General features: G+C 38.5%; 1 non-coding gene across 1 annotated transcript; it reads left to right on the top strand.

Moving 5' to 3' along the window:
* The first annotated feature begins 15,638 nt into the window (after positions 1-15,638).
* LOC149811822 (small nucleolar RNA R71) lies at positions 15,639-15,741 on the top strand. The gene has a single exon (XR_016428683.1). It is a non-coding gene; the product is annotated as a small nucleolar RNA R71 (small nucleolar RNA).
* The last annotated feature ends 7,945 nt before the right edge of the window (positions 15,742-23,686 follow it).

Below are 23,686 nucleotides of genomic sequence, written 5' to 3'. Positions count from 1 at the left end.
TTCTGTTATTTTTTTTGGTGAGATTGAGTCTCATAATGCAAGTGTTGTATATCAACACATACAACACCTGAGCCTGTGTATTTGTAAATAGCAGCAAGAGTAATGTCAGATTTCATTTAATCGTTTTCCTACATTTACAAAACCCATAGCAAGGGCAGCATGTTGTAAATTTTTGTATATTGTCACTTCATGAGCATTGTTATGGCATGTGTTCAAGACTGACTCCACCGATTTCCTTGTGCCTGTTGTAGCAATTAATATCTTCATTTAGCATAGTAACAGTCATATCCTATGCCCATTTTAATTCAGCATTTTTTTTCTTGTTATGCCAGCTTATGACAATATATCTTTTTCTACAAAATTCGGGGTACCCTTACCTCTGCACCTTTGTTCAAAGCTACTAGCTGTATATTAACATGTCATTCATGTATGTATTGACAAGTAATCATCTCATGCACCTATATTTACATTTGTAACATCACTTGCACATTTCTTTTATCCCCGCTACACTTTCCACATCACTTTCCCTACACCCTTGAAATCATTCCATGATACTTTTGCATCATATGTCATGCACATTTTGTATATCATGCATTTAGCCACTCTCTTTTATGCAGGTATGCAGTCTTGATAATCGGCTATATTCATGAATGGATATATCCATATCCATTCATGATCTCTACATCATCTTTGGCATGCTTTGTTGTTATATAGGGAAGCTCCATACCCAATTTTACTGAAAATTATATTATAATTTGGGAATTACGGTTTGTGAAATCACCTACAGAAACTATATATACCCTGTATTTTCTGATTTTACCCATTGTATCTGGAATTTCAATTAATATGCGTATTTTTTCATTATATGTATATATATCTATATATATATATCTATATATCTATGTATATCTGCATATATATATACATATACATGTATATATATATATATGTATATAAATATATGTATATATCTATATATATATATATATATATATTTATATTTACATATGGACACCTTCATGTGCATTTATTTCCATATATGAGCATTCATGTAACTATTTTCTCATATAAATACACCTCCATTGTTATATGTCATTTAACACAAATTTTAGCATTATATATATATATATATATATATATATATATATATATATATATATATCTTCGTTGTACATGTTATATATATGCCCATTTCCTTGTGTATCTTGTATATCCAGAACTTGTACTAATTCTCATTTTGCAGGAAGATCTGGAGGATACTGATTCTTTTACATTGTATTTTTTTTATTTCATTTATTTTGACTTATGTCAGAGATGTAATAATCAAACTTGGAATAATAGTTACTTTTACTGCTTAGATTAGGCTGCATCTCATATAGTTTGATTTCAGCAATACTCTGATTCTGTGATGCATATATCTCAATTTTCAAAATTCACTATGGATGTACACGAATGACACGTGCACCAACTCTTAGAGAGTTGATGAACTCGGTGAAATCCATATTTACGGCCTTAGTCGGAATATGGACGAGACCCAGATTCATCATCTTTCTACCAGTCACATTGAGCCTACACTCTTAGGCTATCTTAAGATGCACGTCATATTTTCAATTTTGCAAAATATTGTGAATTAAATCAAATAAACTCTGAACATATTCATGGCCACAGTCAGAATATGTGAATGATTTATTTTGACTTAATACACATTTTTCCAACAAATTTCTTAGAAAATCTTTTAAAGTGCATTCATTCACTCATATCATTTGCATCATGAAATCATTGGTTTTCTCATGATTTTCTCAAGAAAACTTCATTCTCAAGAAAATCGATTTCTCAAGAAACTCTGAGAATTTCTCAAAATTGGTCTTCCCAAGTCAAGTTTTTCCACAGTTTTCCATGGAAAAAGTTATTTTCTCAAGATTTTCAAAAGAAGTCTCTCACCTTTCTCAAAGATCAAAATCGATTTCCAAGTGTTTCAAGGCTAAGGATTTCAGTTTCTTGAGTTCAATTCTCCCTCTCCAAAGAAAACTTGAAGCTTTTCCTGACAAGCATTTTCCCTTCAAATGTTTACCCTTTTTTCAAGAATTCTTTCCATTTTCTCAAGATTTTCATCCATTCATGATTTTCTCACATCTTTATGAGCTTTCTCGTGATTTCAAAACCCCTTTCATCTGAGTTTCCTGAGAAATTGACTTTCCTTGAGAAATATCTTGCAACTCCAAATATTTTCCAAGCACACATCATGTTTTTTCAACTTATATTTTACAAAATCTCATAGCACATGCTTGAATTCTCTGTGCATTTAGGATGAAACACAATTTTGATAATTTCACTAAGTCAAGCACAATTTTGGTCCTTGGTTCGATTACCCCTGTTAAAGGTGGCAGGAACGGTCAAACCGCGTACCGACAGGTCGAGCCCCATCCCATGGATTTTCCTGCAATTTTCAAAACGGAGGCAAGTATTTCAAAATAATTTCCAAAATCCGGTCAAGTTTGACTCGCGAAAGCATTTCCTCTCTCTTCCGAAAGGAAGGGAAGACGGGAAAAATTTTGCGACGATAACAGGTTTGGCGATCGAAATGGGACCTGTCCTTGTCTGATTAAAATTATGCTTGACTTAGTTCAATTATCAAAATTATGTTCACAAAATGTCAACTCCTTTACTTTTGATATCATGCGAACCTAGGAGCCTAGATTCTGACCTAGCTGACATTGACTGCATATAGCTTAGGCATGGTTTGGTAGGACCAGATTGAGGAGAAATTTTCATGCTCACATAGACTTAGGTCTAAATACAACCCTCCTCAATTTAGGATATGAATGCAAACAATGTATGCTTCTCTAAAGATTTTCAAAAGTCTATCTCTTTAGGTTTTAGAGCCATCTATTTCTTGCATGTGATCATTTTTTTCAAACCTCAATTACCTATCATTATCCGGTCTTCACGTTGCTGGGCTCTCTTCCAAAATCCTAGTTCGGGACAGAGCCTCACAACTAGGCCAATTATTTGGGTTAATGCCCCCCTACCATGTACCGCGGGCCACAGTCCAAAGTATATCGGTAGGTGCTCAAGGATGTTGGAAAACCTTACCTTAGAACCAAAGTTGAAATTATATGCCACGTACCTCGAATTTCGATTTGGGTATATTGGCATAACTGGATTGGACAAAGATGATCTGAACCCAGAGTTAGGATTAGGATCCTACAACTGTTTTTAAAATGATGCATCTAGAGTGAGCCTTTTAGGGAATACTGTATGTGCATAAATGTTTGTGCAGGATGTGATTGTTTGTATGCTACCTTTATTTCCTTCATATTTTCACCAAAACTATTTTCAAATACCCATATTCTCATCCTTTTCCTTTATTTTCTCAAACCCTGGATGATTTTCAAAATATCCTATTTCTTTCAAAACTCCAGGTGGTTTTTTCATTCTACCTTTCTACTGGATCTCGAATTTCCAGCTGCATTTTATATCCTGCCTGCAAATTTTTTCAAAATTTCCCACATTTTCCTAAGTCTCATTCTAAGTCTTTCTTTGTTTTCAGTGCGATGGCATCTAGTCAAGTCGATCCTATCTTTCCTGAAGGTCACATCTCCTACGAGGTGCGACAAGGTCGTCCTGGACATCGAGCCCTTAGCACCGGAACTTTCATTCCCCGGTGGTACTATTCTTGGCTCAAAAGCTTTTCCCGAATGTTCGCGGACCATTTAAGCGAGTGTGGATTAGAATTGGCGTAAGCAGTTGGAAAGCAGACCATCAATGGCAACCTGATCCATGCAATGGCAGAACGATGGAATTCACAGACATGTACATTCTGGTTCCCATGGGGAGAAATGACCGTTTTAATGGATGAATTTTCAGAAATCATGGGATTACCAGAACCAGCCGGTCAACCAGAAAATCCATTAGAACATCAATTCCTTATCAATGTCAAGGGTTTGGACCCCCAAGATTCATTAGCTCGTATGACAGGCCGCCGATCCTGGCCCCTAATCCAGTTGGATGGAAATGAATATGTTAACTAGCTCGAGTTGTACCGCCAGTACGGAACCTTCGTTGAAGTCAGCTCACTATCAAGGACAACTAAAGAAAGGATTCAGAATGCAATGGTTCTGTGCACTATAGGATTATCCCTCTTTCCAGATGGACAAAACTACATGGACATCAGAATAATCCAGCTTATGAGAAGATGGGGAAGTCGGCAGACCAATCGCCTCTCGATAGCCATGGTAGCGCTTGCTTTCCTATATCGTGGTCTAACCCGTTTCTCACTCGAAGAATCTATCTTAGTTAAAGGTTGCATCTACGCACTTCAATCCTGGTTCTTCCAACACTTTCCAGCCCGAGCAAGCTCTTTCAGATATAATGGCCAAGAACTCCTTCCAGTGGCACAATATCGATCCATGATTGACAACATTCAAGAAGATGACATTGTCTGGGACTATTTTGATCGACAACTGTCTCCTCCCAGATATACATACGCTTATGGCAAGCGGTTCAAGTTGTTGGGACCATTCTTCTGCACATACTACCAACCGGAGCGTTGTGTTCGGCAGTTCTCCCAGAGGCAGCAATACATCGAAGCCAGACTACTATCAGGAGCTATGGCAGAGTTTGGTTGATATTTTGAGATGCTCTTTTTAAAACAATTATTTTCAATAAAGCTTTGGAAAATCGTCAACCAAAAATTTTAAAAACCGACTTTCCACCAAGTGGTAAGTACGGGTCGAATCCACAGGGAACAGGAATTAAACACAATATTTCTATAAAATTCAATTTATTAATGCCAAATGTCAACCTACAATTACAAAGTTAATACAACTGCAATTAAACACTAAAAGAAAAGTAAACAAGCAATCAGTCTTCTGCTCCACGCCAAGGGTATTTCCGTCTTTTCACCACTTAAAGAATCTTCTCACTTGGACAATACCCCTGGACACTAAATATGTTTTTCAACCTAAAAATGCAGAAAAATACAAAGTTAGTTTTCTATTCTAATAATGAAAACAATAACTAAAACTATTTCTAATTTTACGAAAATTGTAAAACAAATACTATTTATCAAGCAAAAATTAAATAAAATACTAAATTAAAGCTAAAATTAACCAATTTAACTCTACTAATGCTGTATGATGATGATGTAACTCCTAAAATGCAGAAACTACTAAAAATAAATCTAAAAGGCCGAAACTAAGAAAATTACGAAAATGCCCCTAACTAGTGTAAAATAGCATTCTGACAGGTTATCGGAAAACCACTGTTTGACAGGGCAAACGAGGTCCGATTTTCCCGAAATTTGTTCTGTTCTGCAACTGACAGATTGAAAAAAACGACAGTTTTTACAGAATTGAAAAAAGTATCTGGAACTTCAGATATAAGCGTTTCAAATCTGGGAAAAATCAGGATATCGCCAGTCCTGTAATTTAAAATCCAGAAAAAGCGGTTTTCACAAAATGCTTAAAAATCAGACCAAATCAACTCCGAATGAGCTGAAATTTGGTCTGCAGTCAAACAACACGTCTAGCAAGTGAATAGAATAAATTTTTTTGTAAAACACAGAGTTTTTGTACAGAAAATAAGGCTGGTGCGACAGGGCAAAAATCTGGTTTTGATTTGAGTGCACTATTCACTATTTGAACTATTTTACTCTCTAAGAATGTAATCTACATGAAATGCAAACTTAATTAATCCTATATAACTGATTATATGCAGATGATAACTATAATGAAGCTAAATGAACTCTACACGGAATATGATATGCATGTTATGACTATGCACTAAATGAAATACTAATGCAATTACAATCAATACACTAAATAATATAGTTAAATATATGACTAAATGATATATGCTCTATCAACTAACTATACTAACTAACTAATCAACAAACGGTAAACTAACAAACACCAATCAAATCGACAATTAGAAATTTTGGCTAAACAATTAAAGAGATAACTACATTAGCTAATCTAAAATCGCTATAAGTAAATAAAAAACTTAGGGGACTAAAATGGGCTAATGGGACACGTGTTCGACTAAGACTAAGGTCGGTTGATTCCAATGGACTCGGTTTAGGCTTAGCTAAGGGGGGTTAACTTGGGTAGGCTCGAGTTAGGTTTGACTCAACTCGGTTTAGGTTTGGGCTCGGCTAGGTTTGGTCTCGGGTTTGACTTGATCAACTAGGTTCGAATAGGATAAGGTAAACTCGGTTGACCCACTAGGTTTAGACTAGGGTTTGGGTCTTGGTTGAACTCGGATTGGATTAGGTAGGCTCGGTTTGACCTTAGCTAAGGTTGGGTTGGGTTTGGCTAAGGTTGACTCGATCTCGGATTGGTCTTGACTTGGACTTAGGCTAGGCTAGGGTTTGAACTTGGTTTAGGTTTGACTTAGTCAACTAGGTTCGAGTTAACTTAGGCTCAACTAAGTTGGACCCAACTTAGGGTTTGACTAGACTCGAATGGGATGTAGACTAGGGTTTGACTCGACCTAGGTTCGGTTTGACTAGGTTAGGTCTAGACTAAAGTAGTAACCTATTAATTCCTAAAATTAATTCAAGGTTAACGATTTTAATGGAGAGGGTTGGAAAAGGAATATAATAATTACCAAATTTCAAACTTTGAAATGCTTTGGATTCTCAAAAATCGCCCCATTTAGAGAGGGGGTTACACTCCTTAATTGCTTTTAAAGCTCCTTTTGGAAAATGGAAAGGTCTAATATAGAAATCCACGATTTTTGCTTTTCAAGATGGAATTGAATGCCTTTAATTCTTTATGAAAATCGTGGATCCTAAATTAGAATTTTTATGTAAATTCAAAACACTTTCCAAAATGGAAGAGTAACTCCTTCTTTAATGCACATGCTAAATTCAAATCTCCATTAAATGCCTCACACGATTTTTGATGAACCTCCTATTTCCAAAAGATTTCCAAGTTTCAATTACTTTAATTATCTCCCTTCTCAAAAATTGCCAACTTCTAAAAATCCTACTTTCTAAATAAAAGAATTAAATTTACCTAGGGAATAAAAGGAACTATATGAAAAAACGATTTCCTAGGAGTTAATGCTAACCTAATTCCCAAAACTTAACTTAAATAACCCCTAAAAACGGCTAAGACACTAAGCCCTAATACATTGAACCTAGACAACTTAATTACACCTACCTAACTCCATTAAAACTTACTAAAAAATTCAACCAAGAGCTCAAGGAGAGCTCTAATGGCTGCCGCCCCACCTTGGGGAAGAAGAAGAACTATACGAAAATAAAAAAATAAAATTATAAACTACGAAAAGCAATAAAACTAAGTAACTACTATTTTGATAAAACTAAGTTAGAAAATACTAAAAATGACTCCTAATTACACAAAAGCTAACAAGAGCAGCACTATACTGGAATTAAAAACATGAAAAACAAAAGAAACCTTGATTTTTATAATTTTCAACAATAAACTCAAAACATAAAAACGAAAAAATGATTAAAACAAGTATTAAGACAAATCCTAAAACAATGAAAAGACTAACACAAATTTATGCTACTGTTAACATAAAAAAATACAGCAACCACACCATTTACCCACATCAACACATACATTTAACAAAAACACAAAGCTCGGCTAGAATAATCCTAGCCGATTTCTTTTTTTTTTCTTTTTCAAAAATAAAATCAACACAATACACAAGAACAATCCCACGAATAAAATGAACTAAAATGAAATTTTCTAATGAGATGTTCAGCAAAACAACACAATACACATGCTGGACGAAACAAAAATACCAAAACAAAAAGATATTTTTTTTTTGTGAAAATCAAGAATCGGCTAGAATAAGTCTAGCCGATTTTTGGATTTTGCTTTTTAATTAAACCCAAATACAACTCACCCACAAAAACCGAATAAGATAAATCAAAATGAACACTTTTTTATTGGATTTTCTGTCAAACAGCCCCAAGAACGCCTATGAGAAATTTAACGAATCGACTAGATGAAGATCTAGCCAATTTTTTTGATGAAAAGAATGAAAAAAAAATCAAGAAATTCGATTTCAATGAATCAAACAACCAAGTAAACCTAATCTAACGTGCTGGTCTATGCACGAATATTACTCTAAGGTTGAAACAAAAAGAAAACTAAGAAACACACAGAAAATAACAAAACAAAATCCGCACACAAATCGGCTTTATCTAGAAGAGAAGAAAGAAGAAGACCTACCTTTTGGAAGATCCGACGACCGGGGGGATGAAGAAGAGCGGACCGTGTCTGGAGATGGACGTCCTATACAGTTCGAGGATGCTGTACTTCACAAAAAACGGCACCTATTGCAGCTGCTACACGTTGGAGATCCACCGACGATGGAGTGTGGGCCGATTCTCGATCAGAGGGTGTAGAAAGCCGGATGGAGGTAGGGTCGGCTCACCTTGGTGGTGTGTTGCGCACTCCCGACAAGGTTAATGGTCTCCACCTCTGCTACACCTGAAAAAGTACAGAAAAATGGTGAAAAGACAGCAAGGAACAAGAAAGAAATGAAAAGAAACAAAAGGAAGCTCGAAAATATGCTTGAAAATCAAGCATAGGTCGATCTTCAATGGCCAACACGTGGGGGTGATGGAGAGGAAGGAGCTGCTGCTGTAGAGTCACTGTAGGGGGCGTCCAAACACAGCCAAAGACGCCTAGGGCTTCTCTAAAAAGTATATTTATACTTTTTGGAATTTGCAAAAACAATGTTATAAAAAAAATTATTTTCTAGGCGCCTCTTTTTGGGGGTTTTCAGAAAAACTTTTTGAAATGGATCTGGATAGGCGTGTGGGTTGGGTTTTGGACTTTTAAAGAGTTGATCCAAGGTCCAATTAACCTAATTGGGTCGGATATGGATCCGATTCACCTCGAAATTCGTGCCCAAACACTGAAATAGCAATAACTCTCTCATTTTAACTCTGATTTTTCTGAAATTCGAACCATAGCCCCTTACTATCAAAACACATCTAAACATGGGTTTAAAACCTTAAACTTGATACAAAATGCATGAAAAACTTGTTTACATGATGTGCATTTCATGCATCATCAAATACCCCCATGCTTGAATGTTTGTTAGTCCCTTAACAAACCCTAATCATGATATGCACTGAAGACAAGAAATGCTAAGCATGAATACATAATACTAACTCACTTTCGTAGGAATCACGGTTGCATTTAGCGTATGCAACAAGCCCTTTAAACCCCTAGTTTACACTAGTGGACGAGTAAGGTCTCGTGAGGGTTTGCAGCGATGCTACCCACAAACATCAATGAAATGCGAGGATGATCTTTCAAAAATATTAGGCTTTTAAGAATACAGTTGTAATACATATTTCATGTAATTGACATTCTCAAAACAAGTTTAAAAATCTCATGCCACCACAGTAAAAATTCTTTTCCTTCACTTTTCTAATATTGTAGCTAGTTCATGATTTTTCTCTGAAAGTCAAGTATTCTCATGTTTTACTCATTTATTCTCACTTGTATATTTTCTGCACAGTAATACACATTTATGCCTAAGCAATGAAAAATTTCTCATTCAGCACATCCTTTTCTTTCATTTTCACTCTTTTTTCAACTTTTGATCTCTTGCTCATTCTTCTCATATGAGCACTATTTCGAATAGTCAGTTTTCGTGACCCGTGTAGCGAGCTTTGGGTCAGTGACTCCCAAGTCGGCCGACCTTAGGGCACTAGATACAGAGTATCCCTCAGACTTAATTGCTCGAGTCACTAAACCTTCTATTCTAATAGTTTACGTATAGTCTTCCTCTCGTCATGTGCAATGTCTCTATCTCTTAAGCTTTCTATGCAGTCCATGTAACAAGCTTTCAAACCAGTGATTCCCAAACCAGTTGGCTTTGGGGCACCAGGTGTAAAACACCCTTCAGATTCTACTTACTCGAACTACAAAGGCCACAGATATCGATTTAGACAAGAAGATGATCTCCTTCGTTATCCTTTTCGTTAAGATACTCAAACACTTCATCTCGTGTCTGAGTTCTACTACTAGGATTCACGAAGACATCAACAACTAAACGTAGCTCTATTCTTTTAAACTCATTTTTCAAACACATCTTTCCATTGCTTATTTCTTTCAGAAAACATACTGTGCATACTTATACTAAAGTGATTCAAAATTTTCGAACAGTCAAATACTATCTTTTCTTTGAATTTTCTCACGAATAACTACTCTATTTGACTCAGTTCAGAAAATAAAATTTTTTATGGGGCTTAAAAATTTATAAACCGTTAGTTTATGCCAAAAACAATCATATATGCTACACTTTGTTCTCAAATGCCTACTTTGATTACCAGTCATAAAAATTTTTTGTGTATTTTTGTGTGCATGCATCTAAACCACCCCCCCATGCTTGAATGACACTGTCCCTAGTGGCATACAAAATGAATAAACATGTAATGCAAATGCACACTAAAAGACACTAACAAAAATATGGGAGAAAGGATAGATACAACCTGATTTGCTTTGAGCTTCTGAAGTTGATTTTCATCTGATCCTTGAATTCTTTGAAAGCTCTTCTCTGTACCTGGTAATTGATACACTAATTGTTAAGTTCATCCTGCATACATCAAAACACAAATTAGCACATGTGAAATGAAATATTAAATAAATAAAAACTCTGAAATGAAAAAGAAATAATGTACATATGATACATCCCTCTGGTTGAACCCTCATGCCTTCGTGAGATGCACTATCTCACACTCACCATCTTGCAAGGCATCTGAAATGAATGGCTTCAGTCTTTGCCCATTTACCTTGAATGTACCTTGGGTCATAGGATCGAATAGTGTCACTGCTCCATGGGGAAATACTTCTTTCACAATGTACGGACCTGTCCATCTCGATCTTAACTTCCCTGGAAATAAATGTAAACGAGAATTGTATAGCCACACTTTCTGATCTGGCTCAAACACTTTTCTGACAATATGCTTATCATGAAATGCTTTTGTGCGAGCTTTGTATAATTTGGCATTCTCATATGCATCATTCCTGAGTTCTTCTAATTCTGAGAGCTGCAGTGCTCTCTCTTTGCCAGCCTGGGTGAGGTCAAAATTCAATTTCTTGATAGCCCAATACGCTCTATGCTCTAGCTCGACAGGAAGATGGCATGCTTTCCCGAATACAAGGCGATACGGGGACATGCCAATGGGAGTCTTAAATGCAGTTCTATATGCCCAAAGTGCATCATCTAAGCGCTGGGACCAATCCTTGCGGTTCGGACGAACTGTCTTTTCTAAAATTCGCTTAATCTCCCTATTGGACACTTCAACCTGTCCACTAGTCTGCGGATGATATGGAGTGGTGAATCTATGATTGACAGAATATCTTCTCAACAGAGAAGCTATCTGTATATTCCTAAAATGCTTGCCACCATCGCTAATCATCGCACGTGGCACCCCAAAACGACTGAAAATGTTGTGCTTAATGAACTTAAGCACTACTCTATGATCATTGGTCTTGGTTGCCACAGCCTCGACCCACTTGGACACATAATCAACCGCCACCAGAATGTATAAATTTCCGAATGAAGGCGGAAATGGTCCCATGAAATCAATGCCCCAAACATCAAAAATCTCGACTATCAAAATCGGAAGCAAGGGCATCATGTCCCTCTTGGACATGTTCCCAATCTGCTGACATCGCAGGCATCGCCTACAGAACTCATGCGCGTCCCTGTGGAGTGTGGGCCAATAAAATCCTGACTGCAAAACCTTTGCAGCCATCTTCCTACTACTAAAATGCCCTCCACAGGCTAACGAATGGGAAAAATTCAGAATGGACTGGTACTCCTCCTCCGGAACACATCTCCTAATGATCTGGTCTGCACAGTATTTGAACAACTCCGGTTCATCCCAATAATAGTGCCTCACCTGAGATAGGAATCTCTCAAGCTCATTCTTGTTCCAATGCTCAGGTATCTGCCTCGAAACCAGATAGTTCACAATATCTGCAAACCAGGGTAACTGTGATGTACTGACTGACATGATCTGCTCGTCGGGGAAAGAATCACTGATCGGTCTCTTATCCTGCGTGGTCTCCACGATCAGTCTGGAAAGATGGTCTGCTACTACATTCTCGCTTCCCTTCTTATCTCGAATCTCGAGATCAAACTCCTATAGTAGTAGGACCCAACAAATCAATCTCGGTTTGGTGTCTTTCTTATTCAACAAATATTTCAATGCAGAATGGTCAGAATAGACAACCACCTTCGAACCGAGTAAATAGGACCTAAATTTATCCAATGTGAAAACTACCGCAAGTAGTTCCTTCTCTGTCGTAGTATAATTCATTTGGGCATCAGACAAAGTTCTACTTGCATAGTAGATCACATAGGGTTTCCTATCGATGCGTTGTCCTAAAATAGCCCCCATAGCGTAATCCGATGCATCGCACATAATCTCAAATGGGAGAGTCCAATCTGGAGGTCTCAAAATAGGTGCAGTAATCAAGGCCTCTTTGAGAATCTCAAAGGCCTTCATACAATCCTCACCGAAAACAAAGGGCTGGTCTTTCTCCAATAACGTGCAAAGCGGTCGAGAGATTTTGCTGAAATCTTTTATGAACCGCCTATAAAATCCTGCATGCCCTAAAAATGATCGAATCTGCCTCACAGAGGTGGGTGGAGTCAAACGGGAAATGAATTCCACCTTCGCTCTGTCAACCTCAATACCACGCTTGGACACAATGTGTCCTAGCACAATCCCTTCCTGGACCATAAAATGGCTCTTTTCCCAGCTCAGGACAAGATTGGTCTCCGCACACCTACTCAGTACTCGAGCAAGTTTTTGGAGGCAATCTTCAAAAGAAGAGCCATACACTGAAAAGTCGTCCATAAAAACTTCCATCACATCATCAATCATGTCCGAAAAGATAGCAAGCATGCACCTCTGAAAAGTAGTCGGGGCATTACAGAGCCCGAACGGCATACGTCTAAACGCGAAGGTGCCATAAGGACATGTAAATGTGGTCTTCTCCTGGTCGTCAGGATGGACAGCTACCTGATTATATCCAGAATATCCATCTAGAAAGCAGTAGTAGCTCTGTCCTGCGAGTCTCTCTAAGATCTGATCAATGAATGGCAATGGGAAATGATCTTTCCTAGTTTCCACATTCAGCTTCCTATAATCGATGCAGACTCGCCATCCTGTAGTGGTCCTCATCGGAATTCTCTCACCCTTCTCATTCTCAACCACAGTGAGTCCTGACTTCTTCGGCACAACTTGAATCGGACTGACCCACTGGCTATCAGAAATAGGGTAAATGATTCCGGCATCCAACCACTTCACCACCTCTTTCTTCACCACTTCCTTCATGTTGGGATTTAGCCTTCTCTGCATATCCCTAAATGGCTTGACTTCCTCATCACAATGGATCCTATGCATGCAGAATGAAGGATCAATCCCCTTTAGATCAGCAACTCCCCATCCAATCGCGGCCTTGTGCTCTCGAAGAATAGTCAGCAATCTCTGTTCCTGCTCCTCAGTGAACAAGGATGAGATGATCACAGGCAGAGTCTCATCGTCTCCGAGGTATGCATACTTGAGTGAATCCGGTAAGGGTTTCAGCTCAAGTTTCGGAAGTGACTCGATCGAAGACTTGGCGGGGGTCTCAGCAAGTGGTGGAAGAGGCTCCCTGACCGCTCTCCAAGGTGGTCTCTCTGACGACACTCTAGACACGTCTACACTGTCTACACAGCTATTCTTCTCTATATGATACAAATCTAAAGAATCCTCAGTAATGTACAACTCGGGCTGCTCCTCCACTAACTCCTATGCAATGTCTACATGAAAGCAGTCCATGTCTTCTGCTGGTCCCATTGCGGCATTGAAAATATTCAGCTTTACCTTTCGATTGCCGAATGAGAGATCCATGGCTCCGGTCCTACAGTTGATGCACGCATTGGCAGTCGCCAAGAATGGTCTGCCTAAAATAATCGGAGTCTGGTGCTGGCTATCCACTCCTTCCATATCAAGAATAATGAAATCGACTGGAAAATAAAAGTCATCCACCTTAACTAGCACGTCCTCCAAGACACCTCTCGGTACCTTGACGGAACGATCTGCCAGCTGCAGTGTAATTGGAGTCGATCTCATCTCTCCTAGCCCGAAAGAATCAAAGAAATATCCGGGCAGAATGTTCACGCTTGCTCCAAGATCGAGCAATGCTCGTTCTATCCGGATGTTCCCTATAGTAGAAGCAATGATAGGGGCTCCAGGGTCCTTGAGCTTTGGTGGTGTCTGATGCTGAAGTACTGAACTCACCTGCTCAGTCAGATGGACCCTGTTAGGAACTCGCTCTCTAGATTTACGCTTCTGCGTACATAGTTCCTTCAGGAATTTGGCATATGTCGGCACCTGCTGAATAGCATCTAGCAAAGGTAGGTTGATCTGCACATGCTTGAAGATGTCAAGCATGTCCTGGATCTTCGCACCTTGCTTCCCTCTATATCCAGGAGACTCTAATGCTTTGGGATAGGGTGGTGGGGGAATATACTCTGCTGGTTCCTCCTCTTTGTGAGAAGGCTCACTCCTATCCTTCTTCTTCTTCTCTGAGGATGAAGATGATGAAGATGGTGAAGGTGATGATGGGGATGGGGATGATGATTGAGCCGACGTGGGTGAAACAATGGTCTCTGGCTCCTGTATCCTCTCTCTACTCTCTCGCTCTCTGCTCTCGACGTGATACTCACGTCCACTCCTCAAGGCCATAACTGATTTAGCCTGCTGCTGTGTCTCGGTATGAAATAGGCCTCCAGTCATCTGGTCCTTACCCTTCGGGTTCATGACAGCCTGACTCGGCAATGTACCCTCGGGTCTCCTACTAATAGCCTCAGCTAACTGTCCCATTTGCGACTCTAACTTCGCAATGGACTGCGTATGCGAGCTCAAAATCTGGCTACACTTCTCGAAGGCGTTCTGATTAGAGGTTTTCACCTCTTGGAATGCCTGGAGAAGTCTCTCCTCAAAAGATGTCTGCGGGGCAGACTCCTGCTGAATCGGGGGAGTAACAGAAGAAGAAGAAGACTGAGCATAGTTCGGTCTTTGAAATGACTGAGTAAAAGATGGCTGCCGAACTGGCTGAGAGGATGTAGGCATTTGCATGGAAGACTGTGGATTCTTCCATGAAAAATTGGGATGGTTACGCCAACCCGGATTGTATGTCGATGAAAATGGGTTATTCGGCGGTCTGACGTAACCCTGAGCTGCCTGAACTTGTTCTTGAACAAATTCAGGGTACTGAGCTGCCGAAGGGCACTCAGTGATCTCGTGTGCCGGACTGACACAAAGAGTACACACCTGCTGTGTAGTGGATGGTCCGGAAAGAAGCTGGTCCAACTTCTGAGCAATCATGTCTACCTTGCACTGTAGTGCAGTAGATGGACCAACTTCAAGAACACCAACTTTCTTCTAAATGCTGGGTGTGGCTCTATCAGAATGAGAGCTCGAAGCATGGTGGAGAGAATTCTCGGCCAATGTATCAAATAGTCTCCATGCTTCGTCCTCGCTCTTCAGCATGAATGTTCCTCCACATGAAGAGTCGATCATCTGACGATTCTTGTCAGACAATCCATCATAAAAGCTCTGCACCAGTTGCCATTTTGGCACCTGATGATGGGGACATTTCCTGAGGAGATCCTTCATTCTCTCCCAGGTCTCATGAAAGCACTCACCATCTAGCTCTGAAAAGCTAGTGATGGCTCTACGATATTGGTTCGTGTGACCAATGGGAAAGTATTTCCGAAGAAACTCCTGTTGCAACTGATCCCAGGACTCTATTTCTACAGAATCTAAGGACTTTAGCCAATACTTGGCTTTGTCCTTCAATGAAAAGGGGAATAGAGTCAACCTTAACGCATCATCATCGAAATTCTGTATCTTAACAGTAGAACAGATTTCGAGGAATTCATCTAAATGTCTGTAGGGATCCTCATGACTAAGGCCATAAAAGGATGGAAGCATTTGAATAATGCTGGCCTTAATCTCATAATGTGGCGCTCCTACATCGGGTCTCCGAATGCAGGATGCCTGAACATAGTCTGTGGGAATGAAGTATTCCCGCAGAGGGCGTGAAAGAACTGGGGGTGGAGGTGGATGATCCATGTCAGCCATTGTTGCCGAACTTCGATGAGAATGTAAAATTCTCTCTGGGTTGTCAACAAATGGGTGTAATGGGGTTCCTAGACCTCGTCGACCCTGCATACACTGGTACTAAGACCAGATGTAAGCCAACGACCTAACTAACTAAAAAAAATATAAACTAACACAAAAACTAAAATGGAAATACACAAAATAAACAACTACTAAACACTATGCTAAACTAACTATGTCAGAATGATTTAACTAAGTAAATGAAATAACAAATTAAACTATTCTAAAGTACTGAAAAGATAAATACAGGAAATCACAACTAAGTTTTTCTAAAACCCACCTGTCTACTCGCTCCTTGCAGAATGAATTTTAAGTGAATCCTAGAAAGAACAGAACGTGAATCCTATATTTACTAACTATGTTAATCCTATATTCACTTACTAATCCTACTAACTAAAAATAAAACGACTAATTAACTAACTAAAACAAATTAATAAATCAAACTCTAAGAAATAAAGTAATTAATTCGCCGTTCCCCGGCAACGGCGCCAAAATTTGGTTGATATTTTGAGATGCTCTTTTTAAAACAATTATTTTCAATAAAGCTTTGGAAAATCGTCAACCAAAAATTTTAAAAACCGACTTTCCACCAAGTGGTAAGTACGGGTCGAATCCACAGGGAACAGGAATTAAACACAATATTTCTATAAAATTCAATTTATTAATGCCAAATGTCAACCTACAATTACAAAGTTAATACAACTGCAATTAAACACTAAAAGAAAAGTAAACAAGCAATCAGTCTTCTGCTCCACGCCAAGGGTATTTCCGTCTTTTCGCCACTTAAAGAATCTTCTCACTTGGACAATACCCCTGGACACTAAATATGTTTTTCAACCTAAAAATGCAGAAAAATACAAAGTTAGTTTTCTATTCTAATAATGAAAACAATAACTAAAACTATTTCTAATTTTACGAAAATTGTAAAACAAATACTATTTATCAAGCAAAAATTAAATAAAATACTAAATTAATGCTAAAATTAACCAATTTAACTCTACTAATGCTGTATGATGATGATGCAACTCCTAAAATGCAGAAACTACTAAAAATAAATCTAAAAGGCCGAAACTAAGAAAATTACGAAAATGCCCCTAACTAGTGTAAAATAGCATTCTGACAGGTTATCAGAAAACCACTGTTTGACAGAGCAAACAAGGTCCGATTTTCCCGAAATTTGTTCTGTTCTGCAACTGCCAGATTGAACAAAATGACAGTTTTTACAGAATTGAAAAAAGTATCTGGAACTCCAGATATAAGCGTTTCAAATCTGGGAAAAATCAGGATATCGCCAGTCCTGTAATTTAAAATCCAGAAAAAGCGGTTTTCACAAAATGCTTAAAAATCAGACCAAATCAACTCCGAATGAGCTAAAATTTGGTCTGCAGTCAAACAACACGTCTAGCAAGTGAATAGAATAAATTTTTTTGTAAAACACAGAGTTTTTGTACAGAAAATAAGGCTGGTGCGACAGGGCAAAAATCTGGTTTTGATTTGAGTGCACTATTCACTATTTGAACTATTTTACTCTCTAAGAATGTAATCTACATGAAATGCAAACTTAATTAATCCTATATAACTGATTATATGCAGATGATAACTATAATGAAGCTAAATGAACTCTACACGGAATATGATATGCATGTTATGACTATGCACTAAATGAAATACTAATGCAATTACAATCAATACACTAAATAATATAGTTAAATATATGACTAAATGATATATGCTCTATCAACTAACTATACTAACTAACTAATCAACAAACGGTAAACTAACAAACACCAATCAAATCGACAATTAGAAATTTTGGCTAAACAATTAAAGAGATAACTACATTAGCTAATCTAAAATCGCTATAAGTAAATAAAAAACTTAGGGGACTAAAATGGGCTAATGGGACACGTGTTCGACTAAGACTAAGGTTGGTTGACTCCAATGGACTCGGTTTAGGCTTAGCTAAGGGGGGTTAACTTGGGTAGGCTCGAGTTAGGTTTGACTCAACTCGGTTTAGGTTTGGGCTCGGCTAGGTTTGGTCTCGGGTTTGACTTGATCAACTAGGTTCGAATAGGATAAGGTAAACTCGGTTGACCCACTAGGTTTAGACTAGGGTTTGGGTCTTGGTTGAACTCGGATTGGATTAGGTAGGCTCGGTTTGACCTTAGCTAAGGTTGGGTTGGGTTTGGCTAAGGTTGACTCGATCTCGGATTGGTCTTGACTTGGACTTAGGCTAGGCTAGGGTTTGAACTTGGTTTAGGTTTGACTTAGTCAACTAGGTTCGAGTTAACTTAGGCTCAACTAAGTTGGACCCAACTTAGGGTTTGACTAGACTCGAATGGGATGTAGACTAGGGTTTGACTCGACCTAGGTTCGGTTTGACTAGGTTAGGTCTAGACTAAAGTAGTAACCTATTAATTCCTAAAATTAATTCAAGGTTAACGATTTTAATGGAGAGGGTTGGAAAAGGAATATAATAATTACCAAATTCCAAACTTTGAAATGCTTTGGATTCTCAAAAATCGCCCCATTTAGAGAGGGGGTTACACTCCTTAATTGCTTTTAAAGCTCCTTTTGGAAAATGGAAAGGTCTAATATAGAAATCCACGATTTTTGCTTTTCAAGATGGAATTGAATGCCTTTAATTCTTTATGAAAATCGTGGATCCTAAATTAGAATTTTTATGTAAATTCAAAACACTTTCCAAAATGGAAGAGTAACTCCTTCTTTAATGCACATGCTAAATTCAAATCTCCATTAAATGCCTCACACGATTTTTGATGAACCTCCTATTTCCAAAAGATTTCCAAGTTTCAATTACTTTAATTATCTCCCTTCTCAAAAATCGCCAACTTCTAAAAATCCTACTTTCTAAATAAAAGAATTAAATTTACCTAAGGAATAAAAGGAACTAAATGAAAAAACGATTTCCTAGGAGTTAATGCTAACCTAATTCCCAAAACTTAACTTAAATAACCCCTAAAAACGGCTAAGACACTAAGCCCTAATACATTGAACCTAGACAACTTAATTACACCTACCTAACTCCATTAAAACTTACTAAAAAATTCGACCAAGAGCTCAAGGAGAGCTCTAATGGCTGCCGCCCTACCTTGGGGAAGAAGAAGAACTATACGAAAATAAAAAAATAAAATTATAAACTACGAAAAGCAATAAAACTAAGGAACTACTATTTTGATAAAACTAAGTTAGAAAATACTAAAAATGACTCCTAATTACACAAAAGCTAACAAGAGCAGCACTATACTGGAATTAAAAACATGAAAAACAAAAGAAACCTTGATTTTTATAATTTTCAACAATAAACTCAAAACATAAAAACGAAAAAATGATTAAAACAAGTATTAAGACAAATCCTAAAACAATGAAAAGACTAACACAAATTTATGCTACTGTTAACATAAAAAAATACAGCAACCACACCATTTACCCACATCAACACATACATTTAACAAAAACACAAAGCTCGGCTAGAATAATCCTAGCCGATTTTTTTTTTTTCTTTTTCAAAAATAAAATCAACACAATACACAAGCACAATCCCACGAATAAAACGAACTAAAATGAAATTTTCTAATGAGATGTTCAGCAAAACAACACAATACACATGCTGGACGAAACAAAAATACCAAAACAAAAAGATATTTTTTTTTGTGAAAATCAAGAATCGGCTAGAATAAGTCTAGCCGATTTTTGGATTTTGCTTTTTAATTAAACCCAAATACAACTCACCCACAAAAACCGAATAAGATAAATCAAAATGAATACTTTTTTATTGGATTTTCTGTCAAACAGCCCCAAGAACGCCTATGAGAAATTTAACGAATCGACTAGATGAAAATCTAGCCGATTTTTTTGATGAAAAGAATGAAAAAAATCAAGAAATTCGATTTTAATGAATCAAACAACCAAGTAAACCTAATCTAACGTGCTGGTCTATGCACGAATATTACTCTAAGGTTGAAACAAAAAGAAAACTAAGAAACACACAGAAAATAACAAAACAAAATCCGCACACAAATCGGCTTTATCTAGAAGAGAAGAAAGAAGAAGACCTACCTTTTGGAAGATCCGACGACCGGGGGGATGAAGAAGAGCGGACCGTGGCTGGAGATGGACGCCCTATACAGTTCGAGGATGCTGTACTTCACCAAAAACGGCACCTATTGCAGCTGCTACACGTTGGAGATCCACCGACGATGGAGTGTGGGCCGATTCTCGATCGGAGGGTGTAGAAAGCCGGATGGAGGTAGGGCCGGCTCACCTTGGTGGTGTGTTGCGCACTCCCGCCAAGGTTAATGGTCTCCACCTCTGCTACACCTGAAAAAGTACAGAAAAATGGTGAAAAGACAGCAAGGAACAAGAAAGAAATGAAAAGAAACAAAAGGAAGCTCGAAAATATGCTTGAAAATCAAGCATAGGTCGATCTTCAATGGCCAACACGTGGGGGAGATGGAGAGGAAGGAGCTGCTGCTGTAGAGTCACTGTAGGGGGCGTCCAAACACAGCCAAAGATGCCTAGGGCTTCTTTAAAAAGTATATTTATAGTTTTTGGAATTTGCAAAAACAATGTTATAAAAAAATTTATTTTCTAGGCGCCTCTTTTTGGGGGTTTTCAGAAAAACTTTTTGAAATGGATCTGGATAGGCGTGTGGGTTGGGTTTTGGACTTTTAAAGAGTTGATCCAAGATCCAATTAACCTAATTGGGTCGGATATGGATCCGATCCACCTCGAAATCCGTGCCCAAACACTGAAATAGCCATAACTCTCTCATTTTAACTCCGATTTTTCTGAAATTCGAACCATAGCCCCTTACTATAAAAACACATCTAAACATGGGTTTAAAACCTTAAACTTGATACAAAATGCATGAAAAACTTGTTTACATGATGTGCATTTCATGCATAATCAGAGTTCAATCTCACTTTCGCACAATGGTCTGAGGCATATCATTCTGCCCGCTACAACTAGGATTCCTTTGTCTCTCTTAAAATCTTTCCAGGTCCTAGAGTGTCTGCCGACTATCATGAATGGTGGTAAATTGTTTGTCCTCCACCTCTTTGTCAAGATAAATAAAATCATATTTTTCTCATTTCAATAAAATTCTCTCTCTTTCTATTGTGGTTTGACGACCTTGCCTAGGTAACAAGGCACATTTTCGTTGTTCATTTCTCTCGCAAAAAGAATGACAACACAATTGTCGTGATTCTCGCGACGACTCAGTCCCTAGTAATGGGATATCTTTTTCAAATTGTCTACCATAATTTCAGCAAATATTTCTTCCAAAAACCAATTCCTACAGAATCTAATCAGGTCTTTGCCCTGCAGAGAGCGTCCATAACATTTGATGATTCAGACAAGATCAGGCAAAAGAACAACGACATCTCAGTACTCATCGGCCTTAGAAGAAGAGATGGGTTCCCTCCGGTCCAAGAGGAGTCAAGAGCAGCAACAAGAAGATGATGGCATAGAACCGCAAATGTATGCCATGTTTCGAAAAATGATGAATAAAATGATGAATGAATAGCCCGAGACCAGCTCGGAAAGAAACCCATTCAGAGAGAAGTTCCATGGTCACAGGGATAAGAAGGCTTCCAGAAAGCAAGTTCAGCCGGAAGAGATCTCAAACGGAACAGACTCCATTGAAGATACAGATGAAGAATATGAAGTGCCTCCGGTATTTCAGAAATGGGGCCAAGAACAGAGAAAAAGCCACAGATCAAAGAATCAGGTCACAGAAGTGCCTCTGCAAGCACAATTCAGAGAAATGACCAAAGTTGTCAAGGATCTCCAAGCCCGCGACAAGGGTAAGAAAGTCTTCACCAGCGAGGACTTCTACGATGGCTTAGAAGGGGATGATGATCTAGAGAATCTTCCCCAAAAATTCATCAAGTTCGACGATTCTGGCGACCCGAAAGCTCATCTCGCAACTTTCTTTGCTGAATGCTTGAGGTTCAAGAGAGACAACCGAGCACTATTTCTATGCTTCCCCCGCAGCTTGGAATGAGTTGCAGCTAAATGGTATGCGGAGCATATCAATCCAATCGAGCTCAAGGAGTTCGATAAAGTAGTAAACCTATTCATTGAACGCTTCTTGTTCAACACAGAAGCGCTTCCTACATTGAGTCATCTCTGCAATCTAAGGCAAAATGAGAATGAAAAGGCACAGGACTTTATTCACAGATGGAGGTCAGTCTGCAACAAAATGAGAGATCCTATCTAAAAAAGGCATGCCTTATCCTTAATCCTCAATAATTTCTCACAACCATCAAGAGGATTAATCTCTACTGCATCATCCCGTACCTTTATTGAGTTGATTAAATGAGCCGAATGGCTCGAGCTGAGTGTGGAAAATGGAGTTTACAAAGGCATCACTTTTTCTAAAAACAACCCTCAAGGTGAGCAGAAAAAGAAAGCTCACTTTACCTATTCTGCCAACAACAACAACAACAACAACAGTCAGAATCAGTACAAAGGGCAGAAGAAAGATTATTGCTATGGCTCAGGCAGTTCAAACAACAAAGGAGATCAGAAAGGAAAGCCTGCTCCTCAATACAACAAGCCTCCTCAGCAGGATCAAAGGCCAAAACTGCGTGAGAAGACCAAACATGAAGGATGGAGTTACGATAGAAAATTTACTCCTTTAGACCAATCACTCAAAGATGTACTCGAGTACATGTTGTCAAAAGAGATGGTCAAGTTGCCTAGACTGACCGATCCCCCTGTGCCCATGGGAAAATGGAAAGATCAGTTTTGCAAGTTCCACAGGACAGTGGGACACAACACTGAGAACTGTTTTGTTCTAAAAAACATTGTACAAGCTCTTATTGAAAAAAAATCTTTTAGTGGAAGGAGATGAAGAAGAGAAAATGGATATTCTCAATCAGCCCTTTCCTCCACACACCACAACAGTAGTGTCTGCACAACCATTCCTACCGCATGAGCACATCAAGCCGTGTTCTGCACAAGATCTCCGGGTTCAGCACCAAGTTTCAGTGCTACGACAAGCAGCACCACCCACCAAGAAGGTGGACATAATTTCAGCTTTTGATAAGCTAAAAGTATCAGCGGAACCAGCCGAAGTATTTCCTACAACAGCCAGTAAAATTCCAGGGTTCCCAAAACATTTTCTGAAATCCATCTCAAAAAAGGGAGAAACTTCAACTCAGAAGCCTATAACTGCTCTGTCCAATGTTTCAATTTTGGACTTAGCCAAGAATTCCCGCAAGCACCAACAAGTATTGGATGATTTGCTCAAAAAGATCAAAGTTAAGCCCAGTACCACACCTGAAGACATGGCACAAATTGTGAACTCTGCCATGACAAATGCACCGATTACTTTCTCAGATGAGGACCTTCCAAAGCCTCATTCATTTCATAATAATGCCTTGTACATTGTCGTTCGAGTTAGAGGAATGAAAGTACCACATGTGCTAGTTGATGGAGGCAGCAACCTCAATATATGTCCCGAGATGACAACAA

The sequence above is a fragment of the Nuphar pumila genome, chromosome 17 (assembly GCF_984573655.1).
Source record: "Nuphar pumila chromosome 17, dmNupPumi1.hap1.1, whole genome shotgun sequence".
NCBI classification, from domain to species: domain Eukaryota; kingdom Viridiplantae; phylum Streptophyta; class Magnoliopsida; order Nymphaeales; family Nymphaeaceae; genus Nuphar; species Nuphar pumila.
This window is presented reverse-complemented; position numbering and strand designations above follow the sequence as displayed.